This window comes from Mus musculus, chromosome 8 (genome assembly GCF_000001635.26).
Source record: "Mus musculus strain C57BL/6J chromosome 8, GRCm38.p6 C57BL/6J".
Classification (NCBI taxonomy): Eukaryota; Metazoa; Chordata; class Mammalia; order Rodentia; family Muridae; genus Mus; species Mus musculus.
In genome coordinates, this window is record NC_000074.6 from 62,190,239 (window position 1) to 62,208,495 (window position 18,257).

The 18,257-nt window shown below is 39.2% G+C and overlaps 1 pseudogene; it reads right to left on the bottom strand.

Annotated features, from left to right (window-relative positions):
- Window positions 1-3,200: 3,200 nt before the first annotated feature.
- On the bottom strand, window positions 3,201-4,008 carry Gm2961 (annotated as a pseudogene).
- Window positions 4,009-18,257: the final 14,249 nt, after the last annotated feature.

Consider the following 18,257-nt stretch of genomic DNA (forward strand, 5'->3'; position numbering starts at 1 on the left):
AGCCTCAGTAATAGTGTCGGGCCTTGGGGCCTCTACTTGAGCTGGATCCCAATTTGGGACTGTTGCTGGTCTTCTTTTTCCTCAGTCTCTTCTCCATTTTTGTCCCTCAAGTTCTTTCAGACAGGAACAATTATGGGTCAGAGATTTTGCTATGGGGTGGCAACCTCATCTCTCACTTGATACCTTGTCTTTCTGATAGAGGTGGGCTCTACAAGTTCCCTCTCCCCACTGTAGAACATTTCATCTAAGGTCTCTCACTTTGAGTCCTGAGAGTCTCCCACCTCCCAGGTCTCTGGTACATTCTAGAGGTTCCCCCCACCTCTTATCTCCTGAGGTTACTTGTTTCCATTCTTTCTGTTGACCCTCAGGGCTTCAGTCCTGCTCCATCCATCCAATACCTGTCATATTTCCCTCTTCCCCTCCCTGTCCCCTTTCCCACCCAGGTCCCTTTTATGACTTAAATCTACTGCTCCACGGAGTGCTGAGGCAGGCACACAAACTCACAGGTGAGTCTGTGAGAGTACTCTGGATGAGAGCAACATTTAAATTGAAAGATTGAGAAATATAGATGCCGTTTCTTACTCTGAGTGTCTTCTCTAGTCATGGAAGTATTGAATTGAGGGCATTTCCCAGTCTCCTTTTTAAAAGGTGTACATCCATTGCAAATAGCTTCATTCTGGCACTTTTATGCAAACATATGATACACTTTGACCATATGCCCTTCTTCTTTCGCAGGTTTCCTCAGTCTCCCAACCCCTGTCCCATCAGTCCCGTCTCTTCTAGATAATTTTGCTTCTACTTTCCTGTCATACATACATATATTGGTTTTATGTATCTAGTGTAGCATCCAGAACTGAGAGAAAAACTTATTTTTCCTCTGGGTCTTGCTTTCCCTAACACAGCACTCTCCAATTATATCTACTTTTCTTATAAATGGCATAATTTTACTGATCTTGTTAGCTTAATAAGATTTCACTGTGTAAATAAAATATATTTTCTTTACTCCTCTGTTTTCAGGAATGTGTTCATTCTGTCATTTTGCTACTGTGACTAATGCTGAAATAAATGTGGCTGTATTGGTCTCCCTGTGGCATGTGACCTCTAGTCCTTCAGCATGTATCTTGAAGTAGAGTGTCTGCCTGAATAGGTCTACTTTTGTTTTCTAGAGGAAACTCCATATTGCTTTCCATAGTGGTTAACCTTACTTTCATTCCCATCTGCTCTGTGTAGAACTGAGGAAGGGGGGACTCTTGCTGTTTGATCATGTGATGTATCCAAATGTCCTAACATTGGTTTTCTCTGGCTTCAGCAGCTTGCAAAGGCACTTGGCTGGGTGAACCTGAACTTGTTGGTTTCCAGACTGGAATTTATGCTGTCAGACTTCCTGGGTTTCAGGCCTTCAGACCCACACTGAGACTGTGCTTGTCTATTTCGGAACCTAATCTCCTCCTGGTTGTTTTTTAGGGAACCCTCAACAATACATTCAGTATACTAGTACAGATAGAAATACCCCAGGAAATGTTACATATATAAAAAAAAATAGATCAGGTCTAGAGGGATGGCTCAACAGTTAAGAGCACTGTCTGTTCTTCTTGAGGTCCTGAGTTCAATTCCCAGCAATGACATGGGGGCTCACAAACATCTGTAATGGGTCTGATGCCCTCTTCTGGCGTGTCTGAAAAGAGAGACAGTATAGCTAACAAATGTAAAATAAATAAATCTTAAAAAAAAAATTAGACCAAATTCTTCTTTGTAAATTTCTTCATCCAAAAGTTGGTATGTCTTTATTCAAGTTGATTTGGAAGCAAAGTGATGTATGTGTTTCATTTTATGATTATGTACAGGATATCTTTAAACCTAAATGATTTTATTCTCTCTACTAAGTTCAGAGTAATTATTTTTGGGATAAAATGATTCCAAGATCTGTTTTTATGATTATGGCTTTAAAAGACAAGCTTAAAGCAATGTGTATAGTAAACTACATTTGTCACAATTTTTTATTTTAATGAAAACTAAGAAAAACAATCTCTAGCTTCTCCATTGGGGGCCCTGTGTTCCATCTTATAGACGACTGTGAGCATCCACTTCTGTATTTGCCAGGCACTGGCTTAGCCTCATATGAGACAGCAATAACAGGGTCCCTTCAGCAAAATCTTTCTGGCATATGCAATAGTGTCTGGGTTTGGTGGCTGATTATGGGATGGATCCTTAGGTGGGGTAGTCTCTGGATAGTCCATTCTTTTGTCTTAGCTACAAACTTTGTCTCTGTAACTCCTTTCATGGGTATTTTGTTCCCTATTCTAAGGAGGAATGAAGTATCCACCCATTGTTCTTCCCTCTTCTTGATTTTCTTGTGTTTTGCAGAAAGCACCCAAAAAGCTGAAGGGGTCTGCAACCCTATAGGTGGAACAACAATATGAACTAACCAGTACCCCCAGAGCTCATGTCTCTAGCTGCATATGTAGCAGAAGGTGGCCTAGTCGGCCATCAGTGGAAAGAGAAGTCCATTGGTCTTGCAAACTATATGCCCCAGTACAGGGGAACACCAGGGCCAAGAAGTGGGAGTGGATGGGTAGGGGAGTAGGATGGGAGGAGGGTATAGGGAACTTTCAAGATAGCACTTGAAATGTATATAAAGAAAATATCTAATAAAAAATAAATAAAAGAAAAAAAGAAAAACAATCTCACCTAATAACACATATAAATACTTTCATATGTGAAAGGAAATAAATTATCAAGTATCTTGGAAGCAACTGCTATTGCTGCATGCTCTATACTTAACTTATCTACAAATTTACTTAGAACAGTTGATTAAAGATTTGCACAGATACAGACATTATTTGATGTAATTAGAGAAAACTGTAAGTTTTCTACTGAGGGAAACAGGCTCATATTTCCTTTTTAGAAGATGCTTCTTCATCTTTGGTGTTTCACTCTGATTCTACAAAAGGGAAGCTTCTCAACGTCACATGGATGCTCTTACACTTGTCTGTCAGCTACGCGCCCATTCATGCACGCACTTGTAAATTCCTGCTCCGATGCCCTCCTCAAACTCTTTGTCTAAATTGCCCACACATATATGCAGGTCGTAGCTTTAATTGTTCAAACTTTCTAAGCAAAGTGGATTTCAGCATTCGTCTGTATTTATTTAATTATTTTTACAGATTGGAGTTTTATTTGTCACTATTAAAATCTGGATTTTAAACAGGTTCTTGGACTGGTGGCTCATATCCATCAGCTCATTCAGTTTTAGCCCCTGTCTTGTTACTTGTTTTCCACTACTACCACCTTCACTGTGGAGCTCCGTGAGTTTCCCAGCTCGACCTTGCGTTTCTTCAGCAATTTTACTTTTTCTAACAAAGACATCATTGAGATGATAAATGAACTGGCAAGCCTTTCCCATGTCTTCCCCAATGCTGTCTGGAATCAGTTTATTAACCACTTCCTTAAAGTCATTTGTCTGCACCTCTTGGATCATGATTTCCGTTATCTTTTTCCAGATCTGTCGGACCTGCTACTACTGCTGTGCAAAAGATATCTTGTATATCTGATTGCTTGCTGCGTTCTTTTTTTTTTTTTTTTTTTTTTTTTTTTTTTGTGAAACCAACACAGATAAATCAGAGCAAATACCCATCGGTCATCTTGACATCAAAATGAGCTTCAATTATGGTCTGCCACTTTTTGACGAAGGCATTTTGTCCCAGGTAAGATCTAGGTCATGGAAGTTAGTCAGACAGTTTTTGCCCTGAATGTCCTCAGTAATTGGCATGAATTTTCTAAATGTAACTTTGTCATTCTGTAAATTGGCAAGGCTCACTTAAAAAACATGACCCTTGAAGATATCAGAGGCAATTTTGGTTCCTTGAGTACTTGTGACTAGTGTTTTTTTCTAGTGTTTCTAATATTGAACATTAGCAGAGATTTCATATCATACCAGTCATTCTTAGAAAATAGATCAACCCTTTTCTTCTTGGCCTTTCGTGAGGCCTTTGTTCTTGCTGACTTCATGGTGCAACTTAGAGAGCCAAAAAAGCATCTTTATTTTTTGTATGTTACTAACAACCACTTAAGCTTGGGTTTTTGGGTGGCTTTTGATTCGGGAAGCAACTTTGTCATAAGTAGTGTTTGTCATAAACTGTGTACCTATAACATGGTACACAGCCCTAAATGAAAGCTAATCACTTCCTTTTTCCTACCTACTGTGTGGATTGATACACCACTTACATAGAGATAAGGTAAGCTCAGAGACATTTGCATTGAAAAGGTTTTCAACTCATGCTACGAATATTTTTCTTTCTCTCTTCACTTTGAATGCTGTAACTCACACTGAAGTTTCTTTTTATAACATTACCACAGATTAGGTGCTTGAACACACATTTTAGATGTTAAGGAATCAGCTTTTCTTTTTTAACTTTAATGCAAAACTGACAAATGAAATTATTGGCAGGATTGTGAATTCCCTACAAGTGAAGCGACAATATTTCAACGTTTGTGATAAATGTTTGCTAATGAAGACAACCTTTAAAATTTGAAGAGTTTCAAACTCTTCTAATCTAAAAAATGCACATTCAGCTAAAGAAAAACAGTACTGTTCAACAGTATTGCAACAACTTCTTTTCCTTCAATAGATTATGCTTGGCAAGCTAACTGTGTTGCCAACACTGCAGATATGTTTCTTCGGAGGTACCTCCCAAGCCTTCTGTTTGTTACAAACTTGCTTAAACACAAAGCTTCAGACTCATTTTTGTTTTGTTTTGTTTTGTTTTGTTTTCTGGGAGATACAAGCTGTTGGTATCAGAATTAAAACTGTCATGTCCAATACTATTTTTCTTCAGTGTACTCTTTTATAATTGTCATTTTCCTCCTTGTTTATGAATATTCTTAGTGAGGAACTCATAAACGATTACACATGGGTAATGTTTATGAAGTTCCCATTTTTAGCTTTGGTATAACAGGTGGCCTTAAGTGAACACACGTGAGCGAGAGGAGCTCTAAAGCTGCACCAGATTTCTCATCCGGATGCCTTGGCTTTATTAATCCTTTCACAATTTCACACAATGATTATTGATCATATTTATTTCCCTTTCTCCAACTCCTGCCAGATCCACCCCTAATTTCCAACGCACCCAACTCCCAGTTCGGTGCTCACACCGACTTGGTATACTGCTGCCTCCTCCACCACCTCCTCCACCGCCTCCTCCTCTGACTTTCATTTGTAAAGTCCAGTTTCTGTTACTCTTGGATGTGAATCTCACCCATGAACTATGGTCAACCTACTTGACGCTCTTCCCAGAAGCTATCAAATACCAGTGGCTCCTCATCTAGTGGTGGGATTTACTGAAACCACCAACCTCCATGCTGGAATTTAATCTGGCTTGAGCTTATGCAGGGTTTGTGCATACTCTTGCAATTGCTGTGTGTTCATAGGTGCAAATGCCTTGTTGAGTCTGGAAAACAATATTTCTTTGAAGTCATCTACCATTTTTTTCTCTTTATTCTGAAATGCCATTATCCATCCCTCCCCTCTCCCCATTTTCTCTTCCTCTCAGCTTCCTCTCTCTACCACCCCTCTGCTCCCCGATCCCAGAAAAGAGCAGGTCTCCCAGGGACATCTACCAAAGGCCTCATAGGCTGCAATGAGACTGTGCACATATTAGATGACACAAACCAGTAGGAGGAAAAGGCTCCTACATGTAGACAAAAGAGTCAGGGACATCCTCCATTCCTCTGTTAGAATTCCTATAAGAATTCCAAGCTACTCAGCCAAAACATATATATAGAAGACCTAGGTCAAATCCTTAAGGCTCCCTGATCTCTACTCTCTTCAATAAGTCCAGGTCAGTTAATTTTGTGGGCCACATTCTCTTCATTTCCCTGACCCCTCTGATTCCTCTGATCCTTCCTTCCACTCCTTCTTAGGATGCCCCATATCTCCCCAATGTTTGGCTGTGGGACTCTCCATGTGCTCCCATCAGTTGCTGGATGAAGTCTCTCTGGTCTGTTTGATTATGATTCTGCTAGGCTTCAGCCCCCAAACACTCTGCATAGAGGACAAACTGTAAGTCCAATGTTTTGTGGCTAGGTTGATGTCCTCTACCTGAGGCCTTGCCTGGTTACAGAAGGTGGCTGGTTCAGGCTCCATGAATACTATTACCAGGAGTTTTTGCTAGGGTCACTTCTGTAGAGTCCCTAGAGTTTCCATTGCACTAGGTTTCCACCTCACCCCAGAAATGACCCCAATTCCATTTGTTTCTTCCACTATTCTCCTTTTCTCCCACACCCTATCTCTCCTGTTCTCACCACTATCAACCCACAGTCTACCCACGAAATCTATTACATTTCCTCTTCCTATGAAAATTCTTGTATTCACCCTTAAGCCCTCTTTGTTAGTTAGTCTCTCTAGGTCTATGGAGACTACAGCTACTGTCAACTTGTAAGTAAGTACATACCAAGTTTGTATTTCTGAGTCTGAGTTACCTCCCTTAGGATGATTTTTCTAGTTCTATCCATTTGTCTGCAAATCTCATGATGTCATTGTTTTTTTACGAGCCGAGTAATACTCCATTGTATAATGTACTATATTTTCTTTATCCATCTCAGGTTTTAAAAATACTTTTGCCTCACTTCTGTGAAGACTTATGAACCCTAAGTAGTGCTTTTGCACATATTATGGATTTCCCATTTAGGGCTTTGTATTACACAGTTACTTGTTCATTGTATTGCCTATAGAATAAGAAGTTCTCTTCTAGGACACAGTCACAGGTTCTCGGCCACCTTAACAGTAACAAGTATAGGTTTTACTTTATGAATTAGGGCCTTAGAGACAACTGGAAGGTGGTTGGTTACTCCCATAATATTATTTCCTCTATTGTATACTAGTGGGCATATCTTGTCAGAAAAAAATCATTATTTTAGCTTGGTGGATTCACTGGTAGGTGTGATTACTTATTATAGAAATACACATAAAACCTTCTAGCACTATGAAGGCTATACATTGCAGATGAAGCTTCCAGATGAATCTCAGCTGATTCTATTCATATTTTATGACTCTGTCAAGTTCTGTAGGACTGCCTAAAGTAAAGCATTGGCATTCCCCTGTCATGTTTTATACACTACAAGCTATCAAATAATAATACCAAAAAAAAAATAATAACAGGGATGGTTTACTTCCTTTTGAGTTTTGCCCAAAACATCAGGAGTCCTTTTTCAAATAAATATTCAGTGGGCAAGCAGAGTGAATGCAAGACACGAAAGTCAAAAAGAAATGGTCGACAAAATCAGAGCACTTAAAAAATAGGAGCTACTCAGGTTAAAATATAGACATAAGTAGAAAAGTACTTTAAAAACATATTCATTAGCTACATGTGGGAGATTGCTACTCATTTAGCATGTATACAGCTACTGTTTTAATTTTTACACTTTAATTTTATTGTTATTGTGTGTGTATGTATGATGTGCTTGCCCTAGTGTGAGTGCAAGTCTGCATAGTTTCATGTAATTCAATCTATCATTACATATTTATTGGGTTCAGATGATAGAACTCCAGTTGCTAGCTTGTGTGGCTAGCACTCTCATCCACTAAGCCATTCCATGGGCTCCCAGGTGTTCTTCTAAAAGGAATAGCATCATGGCATAAAATATTTGAAGCCAATTTTTTTAGAAGTAATTCTTTTTAAAATTAATTTTATTTTTTATTGGTTATTCTATTTATTTACATTTCAAATGTTATTCCTCTTTGCAGTTTCCCCTCCACAATCCCCCTTCCCCCTCTTACCCCTGCCTTTATGAGGTTGCTCTACCACACACTCACCCTCTCCTGCTTCAGAGGCCTAGCGTTCTCCTACATTGGGGTATCGAGCCTTCACAGGACCAACGGGCTCTCTTTCAAGTGATGCCTGATAAAGCAATCCTCTGCTACATATGCAACTGGAGCCATAAGTTGCTCCATGTATACTCGTGGGTTGATGGTTTAGTCCCTGGGAGATTTTGGGGGGGAGAGTCTGGTTGGTTGATATTGTCATTCTTTTTATGGGGTTGCAAACCCTTCAGTCCTTGCCCTAACTTCTCCATTGGTTTCCCCATGCCCAGTCAAATGTTTGGCTGTATGCATTCACATCTTTATAGGTCAAGCTCTCATAGAGTGTCTCAGGGAACAGCTATATCAAGCTCCTGTCAGCAAGCACTTCTTGGAATCAGCAATAGTATCTGGGTTTGGATCTAATGGATCCCTAGGTGGGGCAGTCTCTGGATGGCCTTTCCTTCACTCTCTGCTCCACCATTTGTCCCTGCATTTCCTTTTTGACAGGAATAATTTTATAATATGTTTGAGGTGGGTGGGTGGCCCCATCTCTCAACTGGAGGCCATGCCTATCTACTGGATATGGTCTCTACAGGTTTTTTCTCCCCTTTGTTGGGTATTTTGGCTAATATCTTCCCTGTTGGACCCTGGGAACCTCTTGGGACCTTGACATCTGGGACTTTCTAGTGGCTACCCCCAGTTTCCCATCTCCCACTGCTACTTACCTCCTTTCAAACTCCTGACCTTCTGTATTTCTCCCCCATCTCCTCCCATATCTGAACAGGCCCCCCTTTTTCCTCTCCCTTCTCTCTTCCTCCCAGATCTCTCTCTCCCTCTACTTTCTGAGATTATTTTTCCCCCTTCTGACTTAGGACTGCAGCATCCACACTTTGGTGTGGTCTTCTTTCTTCTTGGGTTTCATATGGTCTGAGAGTTGTATCCACAGAATGTGTAAATTTACCACATTTTCTGTATCCAGTCCTCTGTTGAGGCACATCAGGGTTATTTCCAGCTTCAGGCTCTTATAAATAAGGCTGCTATGAACACAGTAGAACCTGTTTCCTAGTTATATCTTTGAGAATCTTTTGGGTATATGCCCAGGAGTGGTATAGCTGGGTCCTCAGGCAGAACTACTTCCAATTTTCTGAGAAACCAGCAAACTTATTTTCAGAGTGGTTGTACTAGCTTGCAATCCTGTGAACAATGAAGGAGTATTACTCTTTCTCCACATCCTTGCCAGCATCTGCTGTCACCTGAGTTTTTGATCTTAGCCATTTTGACTGATGTGAGGTGGAATCTCAGAGTCGTTTTGATATGCATTTCCCTGATGACTAAGGTGAAGCCAAAATTTTTATTGGTAACAATAATCTACAAATCAGAAAACTGAGTGAGTATAATATATAATTATAAATGTTATTATAAAATGTATGTTATTACATTTTCTAAAATGCAAATATAATTTAAAATTTAAATTTAAAAGTAGACACAAACCAAAAAGAGTATAGATAAGTTAAATTTAGTGAGCAAAGTTTTTCTGAAACAGAGCAACCTAACTAATAGTAAAAGTATATCTTCCAGGTGCTGCAAAAAATATAAAAAACATGCAAAATTGGATTTTGAAATTTTGTATCTCATATAGGAATGTGTAAAATTAATTTGAAGCTAGTCATGGTGGCAGATCTCTAATTCCAGCACCTGTGATGATGAAGCTGGAAGATCATGCATTTCAGGTCAATTTAGATTATATAGATGTATACTGTATCACACATACTTATGAGAAGCAAGGAGAAAGAGAAAGGGGGAAATATGAAATACAGTATAATTTAAACACACAGGAGCTGATAAAATTAGCTGCCATATGTTAAAAGAAAATTCTCTCCAGGATATATACACTACTGTTCTATTACAACGTAGAAAGCTCCAATAATGGCATTCATAAAGGTTAAATGATTAGAAAGCTTATGTACCTACCATTAGGTAGGTAATAGAGATATAATCCAAGTATAAGTTTTTAAGTAAAAATAACTCTGAAAATAAATGTGTCTTATTCTAGATTAACTCATGAAAACAATATAGAGAATGAAAAGAAGAAAATAACTGTAGACTGACCCACAATTTAAAGGATATCAATATTCCCATCTTAGTAATTCTTATTAGGAAACCAGTCTAAATCATTAACAACAACAACAACAACAACAATGATACCTTGCAGAAATCCACAACAACTCAAAAGAGAACAGAACTCAGTATAGGGATGAAGAATATCAACAAATGGGACCTCATGTAAATGAAAAGATTCTGCATAGCAAAAGACCCTATCAGTTGGACAACATGCTAGCCTACAGAATGGAGAAAGATTTTTGTCAACTATACAGACACATATAAAGAATCAAAAAAGCTGGACATCAAGAAAACAAATAATTCAAATAAAAATGGGGTACAGATCTAAACAGAATTTTCAAAGAGGAAAAACAATGGCTGAGAAACAAAGATATTTTCAGGATCGTTAGTTATCAGGGAAATGCAAATCAAAACTATTTTGAAATTTTATATTACACAAGTCAGCATAGCTAAGATTATTAAATTGGTTACAACCACTCTCAAAGGAAAAGTTAGTTTTCTTCAAGGGATTGTCCCTGGGTATACAAACCACTCTTAAAGGCATTCCACGTGCTAAGCACTAGATGGTCAAAACAAGAAGAACACAATTGTATATTTGGGTGTTCTTTGTCTTATAACGTTGTGTCTAGATATAGTTACTTATTTTTAATTTTTAATTTTAATTTTATTTTTAATTAGCCATTTATTTTTTTGCTTCCTTACAAGTCCTTGTGTACAGCTTACATTTTTGTGCTTTCGTGGGATTTCTGTGTGGGCAAACATGTGTGTCTATGTCTATTTTAATGTTTCTAGAGCCTTTTCAATGCAGTGTTTCTTGCTTTGAGAAGATGCTGAGTCATTCTAAAAGTGCAAACTGCACCATCATTAGATAACAAAGCTTCTATTGCCCTGATATTTGCAGCTTCCATCAGCATGAAAATAATAATCCAGTCCTTATCTTATTGTGACAACAGTACAACATACCTAAACACAGTCTTACCCAAAACAAACAAAACAAAACAATAACAACAACAAAAGAAAACATTTTAAAATATCAAGCATATACTCATTTAGTACACAAACTCCATCCATAAATTTGTTTAAATGTCACCTTGATCCAGGATAGATAAGTTGAAGAGGTTTACTGAGGATTAGCAAAGATGAGCAGCAGAAGTGTGTCTCTGGGTTCTGTGTTTAAAACTTGAAGCCAAGATGTGTGTGGACCAAACAGCTGGATTCACAGTAGAGATAAAATCAAAGGAGAGATGCATCGAGCTAATGGAACATGGCCAGGTAAGGGGTGGAGGAGTAATGAAGGACAGTGTAGTTTGCTTTTGTTGTGTATAGTTTCATGACGCACAATCTAGGGAGGATAGACATTTAGAGGGATAACAAGAGAAGCAAGTAAGACCTGGTAATGTGCACTTGTTATTCACAGGATTAGTTCCACTTTATGGGTGTGTGCATGTGATTAGGTGATTGGCAGGAATATTCAAGAAAGGAAATTGATGGTATCCTCCACATTATAATCGGGTGATGAATTTTCAAACAGCAGGGCAAAGAGACATTTTAAATTAACACATGAAAATCCAAGCCCGATCTTCACTAACAGTCACTAAGTATAGCAGTGCGCAGAGAGAAAGGAAGAAGAATTAATACCTGGGAAAGAGAGAGAGATTCTGAGGACAGAGTGTTACAGAAGTGGGTAAAGGCCAGATTCTAGACTCTTCACGAGACTCATTCCAATTTTGCAAAGCACATGCAAAATGATGAGGAGAGAGGGAGAATTCATCGCTGCTTTGTGACAACATATTTCATAATTGTAGTCTATTTGATGGACTTTTATGCTATGCATGATCACACTTGCATAGACGAACTGTTCCATCAAAATAGAGACCGAGGATACAGACGTGATTAGGGCACAGAAAAAGGCTGTTCAATGAGAAAGCAGCCCTTTTACTTCTCTTTGCAACTGCATCAGAAGTGAAAACTTTCCCAAAGAGGGGTGGATTCTGAAGATAACGCTGATTACGTATCTCTTATAAATGTAACTCTGAATAGATAAGACGGTTTTCATTCCTTTCTGACACATCTGTTTTTCAAAAAGAATATTGCTTAGTAGTAAGCAGGGGGATGTATTTGACTATGCAGCTGCAGGACCAGAGTATTACATTGAGGGACCTATGATCAGAATTCGTCTTGAAAAATTTACATCTTGAAAAAAAAAGACATATACAAAACAATTCTGTAGCTACATGGCTTTAATTAAGGGTTTTTAGTAAGTTGCAAAATGTGGTACCCATCAATATGGGCTTCTCAAATCTCATGATTTAATGAATAGATGGCATTGTACACCTCACCCCCATCTTCAAGCTGATAAAGTGGCTATACTTTTCCTGAACTTTTCTCTGCTACTGAGTATAGCAATGGTACAAGTCAGCTTCATTTTTATGAGATGTGAGGCTCAAGGACTGTATTGAACTTCTCTAAACTAGTGTAAACATGTAGCCCAGGACTTGTTTTGGTTTTTGTTTGTTTTTGTTTGTTTGTTTTGTTTTGTTTTGTTTTTCGAGACAGGGTTTCTCTGTATAGCCCTGGCTGTCCTGGAATTCACTTTGTAGACCAGGCTGGCCTCGAACTCAGAAATCTGCCTGCCTCTGCCTCCCAAGTGCTGGGATTAAAGGCATGTGCCACCACCACTGCCTGGCAATGGGCTATTTGTTATAGATAGCAAGGCAATGTCTTAAAGACAGATTGATTTTAGAAAGACAGCAGTACAAATTCCTTATGAATCCTCTCTTTCTTCCCACACCCTTTTGAGGGAAATAGCTGTCTACTATTGTCTAATACCTCTTTAATATTCCTTGGCTCCTGGATCATTTTCTTCAACCAGTCACTTATGTGTCTAACCCTGCCATCTTCTTAGAAGAACTGGACTGATATACCATATAGCTATGATTCAATAAGACAGACAGCATGAAGCTCTGGAACAGACTCATGGATATTCTTTTCTTTTTTTTAATTAACATTTTTATTAGATATTTTCTTCATTTACATTTCAAATGCTATCCCTAAAGTCCCCTAAAATGCCCCCTCCCCCGATGCTCCCTAACTCACCCACTCCTGCTTCCTTGTCCTGGCATTCCACTGTACTGGGGCATTGAATCTTCTCAAGACCAAGGGCCTCTCCTCCCATTGATGGACAACTAGGCCATCTTCTGCTACATATGCAGCTAGAGACCTGAGCTCTGGGGGTACTGGTTAGGTAATATTTTTGTTCCTCCTATAGGGTTGCAGACCCCTTCACCTCTTTTGGTGCATTCTCTAGCTCCTCCATTGGGGGCCCTGTGTTCCATCCAATAGCTGACTGTGAGCATCTACTTCTGTATTTGCTAGGCCCAGGCATAGCCTCACAAGAGACAGCTATATCAGGATCCTGTCAGTAAAATCTTGCTGGCATGTGCAATAGTGTCTGGGGTTGGTGGCTGATTATGGGATGAATCCCCGGGTAGGGCTGTCTCTATATGGTCCTTCCTTCTGTCTCAGCTCCAAACTTTGTCTCTGTAACTCCTTCCATGTGTATTTTGTTCCATATTCTAAGGAGGAACAAAGTATCCACACTTTGGTCAAACTTCTTCTTGAGTGTCATGTGTTTTGCAAATTGTATCAGAGGTATTCTAAGTTTCTGGGCTAGTATCCACTTATGAGAGAGTGCATATCATGTGTGTTCTTTTGTGATTGGGTTACCTCTCTAAGGATGATATCCTCCAGATCCATCCATTTGCCTAAGAATTTCATCAATTCATTGTTTTTAATTGCTGAGTAGCACTCCATTGTGTAAATGTACCACATTTTTTTGTATCCATTCCTCTGTTGAGGGGCATTTGGGTTCTTTCCAGCTTCTGGATATTATAAATAAGGCTGCTATGAACATAGTGGAGCATGTGTCCTTATTACCAGTTGTAACATCTTCTGGGTATATGCCCAGGAGAGGAATTGCTGGATCTTCCAGTAGTACTTTGTCCAGTTTTCTGAGGAACTGACATACTGATTTCCAGAGTGGTTGTACCAGCTTGCAATCCCACCAACAATGAAGGAGTGTTTCTCTTTCTCCACATCCTCACCAGCATCTGCTGTCACCTGAATTTTTGATTTTAGCCATTCTGACTGATGTGAGGTGGAATCTCAAGGTTGTTTTCATTTGCATTTTCCTGATGATTAAGGATGTTGAGCATTTTTTCAGGTGCTTCTCAGCCACTCGTTATTCCTCAGTTGAGAATTCTTTGTCTAGTTTCGTGTCCGATTTTAAAATGGGGTTATTTGATTTTCTGGAGTCCAGTTTCTTGAGTTCTTTGCATATACTGGATATTAGTCCGGTAACATATATAGGATTGGTAAAAATCCTTTCCTAATCTGTTGGTGACCTTTTTGCTGTATTGACAGTGTCTTTTGCCTTACAGAAACTTTGCAATTTTATGAGGTCCCATTTGTCAATTCTTGATTTTACAGCACAAGCCATTGCTGTTCTGTTCAGGATCTTTCCCCCTGTGTCCATATTTTCGAGGCTTTTCCCCACTTTCTCCTCTATAAATTTAGTGTCTCTGGTTTTATGTGGATGTCTTTGATCCACTTAGACTTGAGCTTTGTACAGGGAGATTAGAATGGATCAATTCGCATCTTCTACATGATAACTGCCAGTTGAGCAAGCACCATTCGTTGAAAATGCTGTCTTTTATAGCCTTTAATCCCAGCACTTGGGGGCAGAAGCAGGCAGATCTCTGAGTTCGAGGCCAGCCTGGTCTACAGAGTGAGTTCCAGGACAGCTACGGCTACACAGAGAAACCCTGTCTCATAAAACCAAACCAAAAAAAAAAAAATGCTATCTTTTTCCACTGGATGGTTTTAGCTCATTTGTCAAAGATCAATAGGTATGCGGGTTCTTTTCTGGATCTTCAATTCTATTCCATTGATCTACCTGTCTGTCCCTGTACCATTACCATGCAGTTTTTGTCACAATTGCTCTGTAGTACAGCTTGAGGTTAGGCATGGTGATTCCCCCAGATGTTCTTTTAGTGCTGAGAATGGTTTTTGCTATCCTAGGATGTTTGTTATTCCAGATGAATTTGCAAATTGCCCTTTCTAACTCAGTGAAGAATTGATTTGGAATTTTGATGGGGATTGCATTGAATCTGTAGATTTCTTTAGGCAGGATAGCTATTTTGACTATATTAATCCTGCCAATCCCTGAGCATGGGAGATCTTTCCATCTTCTGAGATCTCCTTGGATTTCTTTCTTCATAGACTTGAAGTTTTTATCATACAGATCTTTCACTTCCTTACTTAGAGTCACATCAAGGTATTTTATATTATTTGTGACTATTGTGAAGGGTGTTTTTTCCCTAATTTCTTTCTCAGCCTGTTTATCCTTTGGGTGGAGAAAGGCCACTGATTTGTTTGAGTTAATTTTGTATCCAGCTACTGCACTGAAGCTGCTTATCAGATTTAGGAGTTCTTTGGTGGAATTTTTAGGGTCACTTATATATACTATCATATCATCTGCAAAAAGTGATATTTTGACTCCTTCCTTTCCAACTCTTGATCTCCTTTTTTTTTTTTTTCTAATTGCTCTGGCTATGATTTCAATGAGTATATTGAGTAGGTAGGGAGAAAGTGGGCAGCCTTGTCTTGTCCCTGATTTTAGTGGGATTGCTTCAAGTTTCTCTCCATTTATTTTGATGTTGGCTACTGGTTTGCTGTTGATTGCTTTTATCATGTTTAGGTATGGGCTTTGAATTCCTGATCTTTCTAAGACTTTGCTCATTAATGGGTGTTGGATTTTGTCAAATGCTTTCTCAGCATCTAACAAGATGATCATGTGGTTTTTGTCTTTGAGTTTGTTTATATAGTGGATTAGGTTGATGAATTTCTGTATAGTACTCTGCACTAAACCCATCTGGTCCTGGTCTTTTTTTTTTTTTTTTTTTGGTTGGGAGACTATTGATGACTGCTTCTTTTTCTTTAGAGGAAATGGGACTGTTTAGATCGTTAAACTAATCCTGATTTAACTTTGGTACCTGGTATCTTTCTAAGAAATTGTCCATTTCATCCAGGTTTTTCAGTTTTGTTGAGCTTTTGTAGTAGGATCTGATGATGTTTTGGATTTCCTCAGGTTCTGTTGTTATGTCTTCTTTTTCATTTCTGATTTTGTTAATTAGGATACTGTCCCTGCGTTCTCTAGTTAGTTTGGCTAAGGGTTTATCTATCTTGTTGATTTTTATCAAAGAACCATTTCCTGGTTTGGTTGCTTCTTTGTGTAGTTCTTTTTGTTTTCACTTGGTTGATTTCAGTCCTGAGTTTGATTATTTCCTGCTGTCTACTCCTCTTGGGTCAATTTGTTTCCTCTTGTTCTAGAGCTTTTAGGTGTGCTGTCAGGTTGCTGTTGTATGCTTTCTCTAGTTTCTTGTTGATGGCACTCACAGCCATGAGCTTTCCTCTTAGGGATGCTTTCATTGTGTCCATAAGTTTGGGTATGTTGTGGCTTCATTTTCATTAAACTCTAAAAAGTCTTTACTTTCTTTCTTTGTTTCTCCCTTGACCAAGTTGTCATTGAGTAGATTGTTGTTCAGCATTGGCTTTCTATTATTTATGTTGTTACTGAAGATCAGCCTTTGTATTTTTTATGTTGGTCCAGTCTATTTGGAGTTCTGTAGGCTTCTTGTATGTTCATGGGCATCTCTTTCCTTAGGTTAGGAAAGTTTTCTTCTCTAATTTTGTTGAAGATATTTACCTGCCCTTTAAATTGAAAATCTTCATTTTTTTTCCTATACCTATTATCTGTAGGTTTGTTTTTCTCATTGTGACCTGGATTTCCTGGATGTTTTGGGTTAGGATATTTTTGCATTTTGCATTTTCTTTGATTATTGTGTCCATGTTCTCTACAGAATCTTCTGCACCTGAGATTCTCTCTTCCATCTCTTGTATTCTGTTGCTGATACTTGGATCTATGTTTCCTGATTTCTTTCCTAGGATTTCTATCTCCAGAGTTGTCTCCCTTTGGATTTTCTTTATTGTTTCTACTTCCATTTTTAGATTTTGGATGGTTTTGTTCAATTCCATCACCTGTTTGGTTGGGTTTTCCTGTTATTCCTTAAGGGATTTTTTTGTTTCCTCTTTTAGAACTTCAACCTGTTTAGCAGTGTATTTCTTTAATGCCCCTTTTAAAAATCTTCTACCATCATTATGAGATATGAATTTTAATCTGAGTCTTGCTTTTTGGGTTTGTTGAGGTATCTAGGACTCGCTGTGGTGGGTGTACTGGGTTTTGATGATGCAGAGTGGTCTTGGTTTCTCTTAGTAAGATTCTTATGTTTGCCTTTTGCCCTTTGGTAATCTGTGGTGTTAGATGTTTTAGCTGTCTCTGGCTGGAGCTTGTTCCTCCTATGATTCTGTTAGCCTCTGTCAGCACTCCTAGGAGTCCAACTCTCTCCTGAGTGCCAGGAGTCAGAGCCCTCTCTGCAGGCAAGCTCTCCTCTTGCAGGGAAGGTGCCCAGAAGTCTGGAGCTCACATCGACCTCCTGAGTCCCCTGGGTCAGATCCCTCCCTGGAAACCAACTCTCCTCTGGTGGGGAAGGTGCCTAGGGGTCTGGGTCTCAGCTCTGCCTCCTGGCTGAGTATGAAGCCTCAAAGGGACCCTATTCAAGAAGCTCTGTTCCTTCTGCTGCCCATGTGCTGTCCTGCATAGACTGGTCCCAGTGATCCCAAAATCCTGGGTATGCTAGGGTCCGCCAAGTTCATGCCAAAGATGGCGTGGGCCTGGCACCAACTAGAAGGAACCCCACCTTCTGGTTGGGTGGGTTTCCTTTGTGTCTGTTCCTGCTGGCACAAGACCCTCTGGTTTTTCTGAGCAGGTGTTGTGTTCTACTTGCCGGTGATCCCAAGATCCTGGGTGTGCTAGGGCATCTGTGGAGTGTACAGTCCTATGGGGTTCTTGGCACCCTCCCCCGGTTTCACGCCCAACCTCATGGCTTTTCTAGGAAAAAATACAATACACAAATAGAACACTGTGCCATGAAAATCCCTATCACCTATTTTGTTGTTTGTTTGCTGTTGTTGTTGTTGAAGATCCTACTAGAGGTATTGAGAGAAATATACTACTGTAAAGAAATGTCCCCATAGATGTAATGATTGAAATCTAGAGAGCCAAATATTCCACAAGCTATACAAAATCATTTTCTTTCTGCATACATTTTATTGGCGCTTGCGTAAGATCAGCACAACACTGAATCCAGTAAAAAGCTGTAAATTGTGAGTGTTAGATGCTTTGTTTGGCCACATAAAGTGCTCAATAGCTTCTGGTACG